This window comes from Strongylocentrotus purpuratus, unplaced genomic scaffold, assembly GCF_000002235.5.
Source record: "Strongylocentrotus purpuratus isolate Spur 01 unplaced genomic scaffold, Spur_5.0 spur5_scaffold_13, whole genome shotgun sequence".
Classification (NCBI taxonomy): domain Eukaryota; kingdom Metazoa; phylum Echinodermata; class Echinoidea; order Camarodonta; family Strongylocentrotidae; genus Strongylocentrotus; species Strongylocentrotus purpuratus.
The window spans coordinates 29,156,508-29,162,242 of NW_022145598.1; positions in this window are offsets into that span (position 1 = coordinate 29,156,508).

Genomic DNA, 5,735 nt, shown 5'->3' on the forward strand with positions numbered 1-5,735 from the left:
TGGAAGCATATGCGTCCCTACAATATACATTGATCGTTGTCGTGGTTGAAATCGAGTCTAAAGTTATGAAATTATAAATAATAAACTCTTTATGTTGTATAGCTCCCTCTCAAGGTCAAGATGTTAATTTAGCTACTAAACAATGTTTCTTCATTAAAATCGATCGATTAGCTATTCCCGTTTGGAAATTATATATCCCAACTACATATTCTGAGATTTTTATGGTCGCAGCTACCATTATACGGCCGTATAGGCGCTATTTGAAATTTATCAAAATTTACCGGGAGCACCGGTAAATTTTTATATTCAATTTTTCTCGAAAACAGAAGTGTTTTACGGGCTAATTTTTTTAGTGATTATAATACATCCACAGGGGCATCCAAATATATCAAAATTGTAAAGATTCACTATCCACCCAATTTTCAAAATTTCCCAAAACTTTGTATTACCTTTAATAATATCACTGAATTTCGTGTTACCTCCATGTAGATTTATTGATTAAACAAAAGAAATGAATTTGACATACGAAAAAAAAAATTATTAAAAAATGAGACCTACACGGAATTCTGCATATTCTATGCCCGCCCGGGATCCCTTCTTTACTCTTCCTTTGGTGGCACCCGCCGATGACAGAAGGGAAAGGGATGAGTTTGGGGATGCTCTGCACCATGCTGCCATCCTGGAGTCGCTTCATCTCACACTTTTGGAACATGGGCAAAGTGTAATTTAGGCCGTACCAGTCTGAACAAGATGTCCTATCCGATAACACAGGCAAGGCTGTGAAGAATATATAAGAAAATTCATTGCTAATTGTTTTTTTCCTCCTCCTCCTACGCGTCTTCTCCTCCTACCAGCCCTGCTACTTCTCTCCACCCCCTCTTCATACTCCTCTTCCTCCCCATTCCTCCTCTCCTACTCATCCTCATATAGCCCTCCTCGAGCCTAATCATCATTCCCTTCCCTCCCTTTACCGCCCCTCCTCGTCCTTGCCTTAAACCCTCTTCTCAATCTTGAGGATGCAGGTTTTTTAACATATATTTTGAAACATTTATTAGAGAGACTTTTTTTCGGATGTGTTTTTTGGTTTGAGATGCCATGTTCATTAGGTCAAGTTTGAGGGCATAAATCCTTGTCAATGGTTGTGTCTGCAAAACGTGACTATGCAATTGTCTGTGTATACTTCAGCTGCTTGTCTTGATACAGCCAGAAACAGGCAGATCTACGCTCTGCCCAAGGATTTATGAATTGTGAAAAAGTGTCAAAATCAGTCTGTGCTTGCAGACTAACTTAGGTTTTTCACTTCGCTCTTATTTCGCTTTATTGTGGACATTTTGAAAGCCAGCTATGTTTCTGCAATATTCAACAAAATATTACGGATATGTTAAGTTAAAAAAAATACTTACCGAAGGACAAGCAGGTTACGGTACCAAGCAGCAACTTCCAAAATACACCTATCTTTGGGTCTTTAGCCTGTATTTAGAAAAAATATTAATATTTTGTAAATCAGCAAGAACAAGAACAAACAACAACTGAAGAAATAACTGTGATGAGCATTTTGAAACGGATGATAATGGTTATACTGATAATGGTGATGATGATGATGATTATACGAGCAATTACCGTTACTTATACAACACATACATGTTCCACTAACGTAATTGATGAGACTTTCACATCTGTCAACGAGATTTTATAAAGGTTTTATTGGCCAATTTCGTAGTTTTTCCAGCAAATTTGATAAAACGTTCGTTCAATTTATCGTAAACACTATTTTTGGTGGAGACTGTCATTTACTTTAGGGGATTGGGCAGGTTTGTAAAAACAAATTTACCCAGGGGGAAGCAGGTTTTTGAGACATGGAATGTCGTTAAAGGTCGGTGGGTATCAACGTGTGGAGGGAACCCCCTGCACCATTTCTAAGTGGACTTCCTTGAAAATATACTGCTGGAACAAAAAATGGCGGCCATTTTCCAAAAATACTGTTGAACTATCTTTGAGATCCCTTTTTACCATGTGTGAGATGTCATATGAAAAATAATTAAATTTCATACGGGGTGATAACACATTTCATGAAAAATGTTCTTTGATACATATCATCATAAGTGATCTTTTTTTGCATTTGGGTTTCGTTACCTTTGAGTTTTCAAAGGTTACGAAACCGGTATTCGAGATAAAGACCTTATGCTCCTTACGTATGTGAAATGGCGCAGCGGTCGGACAGAATTAAAATAATCATGAGACAAATTAGTAAACTGTTCAAAACAACGTAAAGGTTATCCTATGCATTGATACAAGATAATGTGAAAGCTTAAATACATTGCATCATTTTAAACAATGAAGCACCAAATCACGAGGCAAAATTTAACTTTTAAGCATTTGATTTGATTTGATTTGATAAGGTTTTATTCGAATATTCAACAATACAGCTGGAGGCTGATACAAGTGAATCAAGACGGAGGTGATCCAAAGCACCGCGGTAGGAGTCATACCCACCAAGGATGACTCGACAGACTCTTTTCTGCACACGTTCAATGTCATTGGATTGAGCAGTGGTCAGTGACGAGGACCAGACAGGTGATGCGTATTCAAGTACAGGTCTGATGTACATAGCATAAATAGCAACCAAATCAGAGGTCGGAAGTCTACATTTTCTGAGGCGATATACAATGTAGAGACGTCTGCTAGCCTTCGAAACAATCGCTGAAACATTGGTGTCCCACTTTAAGTCGGCTTGAAGATGGACACCAAGTAGCGTGAGGTGGTCGACCACAGATAAGCTGGTATCAGCGACTTGGAGCTTAGGAAACTGCACTTGCTTTACGAACGAGATATTCATGACGCAACATTTAGTAGGGTTGGGCTTCATGTCATTCGACTCACACCACTGGACAAGACTATCAAGTTGAAGTTGGACAGTAGAGGGTTCATTCGCTCGGCGGATTTCTACTACACTGAGGTCATCCACATATTTCCATCTGTGGTTGAATTCACTCAGCGCATCATTAATCATGACAAGAAAAATCACGGGACCTAATTTTGTGCCCTGGGGGACTCCGCATGTAACTCCCAGATCACAGGATATGCTCGAACCAACTCTAACTGCCTGTTTGCGCTCATTCAAAAAACTACAAATCGCTGGAATCAGTGCAGGTTGTACTCCGTAGTTGATTAACTTTCCAATTACAACATTGTGATTCACGTTATCAAACGCCTTTGCGAAGTCGATCGCGCACAAAGATGCACAGTGGCCAGGTCTGTCTAGATTCTTTCCGATCGTGTCAAGAAGGCTGATGAGGTAATGTGACGTGGAGCTTCCAGCAACATTACCAAACTGCTTCTGGTCAATAACAGGTGACAGGTCGTGAGTAACCCATCTACAGATGAAGGTTTCCATCACGCGTGAGAATATTGCAGTGATGGAGATGGGCCGTAAGTCTGATAGTTGTGAAACTTGCTGTTTTTTCGGAATAGGAGTGATAACTGCTCGTTTCCAACTCGAAGGGTAGTTCCCAGTGTGTAGAATGGCATTGAATATCACCGAGAGGGGTTCCGAGAGTTCCATTCCATTATGCACAGTGGCCTGACTCAAATTCGTTCCATCAGCCCAAACTTGGTACAAGGTAAAACTTTTTAAAGACCGTGGTGCTTATTCACTGCGGGAGGAATATTATGGATAGGCTATCATTTGAAAGAAAATTACTTACTTTTCATCATGAACAAATTTCAAAGTCATAGTAGTTACGAATTTGTATTAGGAGCTACCAAAGTTGTGTACACTTTTTTTATACGCACTATACATTAAAACGGGAGTTACATAGTATTTCAGTCCCCGATCAGAGACACGGTTCAGGACTTATATGTGATTATGCACCAGGACTTATATGTGATTATGCACCAGGAATTGTATGTGATTATGCACCAGGACTTATATGTGATTATGCACCAGGACTTATATGTGATTATGCACCAGGACTTATATGTGATTATGCACTGATTGAACCCATACTATCAGTGATGTCCTGGACAAGCTAAAGCCCGTTAGAGGTGATAATATTAGTTACAAACTCCACACACTCTTGCAAGCACCAAAGATTCTTAAGCACATTGTGAAAAGTGGAAAAAGTAAATTCATGAGAAAATTTCAAATGCGATCCCCTTCACAACTGCCTCCGAACAGCTGCTAAATAACCAGATACCACAATAAAGTGGAGGTGAAAGAGATATGGTATAGGTAGCAGCAGAGGATTCTATCATCAGGTATCAGCAATGTTTATTTAATTTAGAAGAAAGAATAGGGGCAGAATACAAAATCAGAACCCAGGGCCCCGTCTAATAGACAGTTGGGTTTTATCCAAACTTATCTAAACCAACTTTACATAAAAATCAATTCATAAATCTGTATAAACAGTGACGTATATGGATTATGGCGCCGAGAGCAATCGATAAAACTGTGAACCCCCCCCCCCCCCCCCCCACTTTATCTACGTAACTGTGCAAGCGAGGGAGCAAGGCGACCGGCTAAGGAAGTAAGCGCAGCGATCGAGTAGTATCAAAGATGTACGCATTTTGAACATAAAAAGTTGGTTTTCTATTCATTCCTCATTAAGTGTTGAACACAATTAATGAATGAATGAGGGATTTAGCAAGGTAACCAAAATCAAATATTTTTTTCAAAAGTTGAATCGCATTTAAGAAATTTAATTATTTTGATGTCAAATTTGGAACCATTTGAAAACGCTATCCCTTCCCTAAATAAACTATCCATATTTTGGGCATAAATTACGAGATCCTGTGCAACATAATTATGCGAGATGCGACCGAGCTTGAGAAAATGTTCTATTTCTAATGTATTTTACCTTGCGTATTGGGGCGCATTTATTAATAAGGATCAATAGTTTTCTTCCTTTTCGCCGCCCACGTATCTCTCTTTTACATTTTTGCTCTCTAAAAATTCACGTGTCACGTCGTCAGGAAAGGATAGTCAACCTGTTCGAAACGTCGAGCCAACTCCCACCGCTCATCTTCTCCAAGCGCTTTAGTTCTCCTTAAAACTATAAGCTATAGAAAGATAACCAACAGCCTTTTCAAGACTATGTACCAAGTGTCCTTTTCAGGACTAACAAACCCTCAAGAAAGATTACCGAATCTTTCGTCTACGGCTGATTGTCAACGAAACGGAGTTAGGTCTTTTGTTAATTCTGTTTGTTAATTCTGTTTGTTGCTACGGCCGGGAGCCATTGAAAACGAATTCGTTTGATAAAATTATGGAAATGCAAGCACTATTTTAAAGGTACTATAGTCTATAACAGCTAATAGTCGTTATTTTCCCACTTGAAGACTTTTTCAAGCCCCCCTTTTTTAGGGAAGTTCTAAATTAATATTATCTATCAAATGCCGTTGGAATTTAACCTTTTCATTTTTTGGCCTGCAAATGGGACATAGTACCTTTAAACAAACAGAACTTTGTTATTCCTAGCTCATCTTTCCTGACTGAGATGTCATATGAAAGGGCAGGAACTCAACTTTCTAGAAATGTGATTTTCTCTTTGAAATTCAGATACAGTTCGCCAAATGACTTTTGGGTTTCCTCTCTTCAAATTCATTTTAATCCCTTATGCGTGAAATATGCATCATATGAGTTGTATCAAATGAAAGAAGAGGATCTAAGCTTTCCAAATATGTGTCATTTATTAATTATAAATGTGACTAAGTTATGATAAAACACTGTATAATAG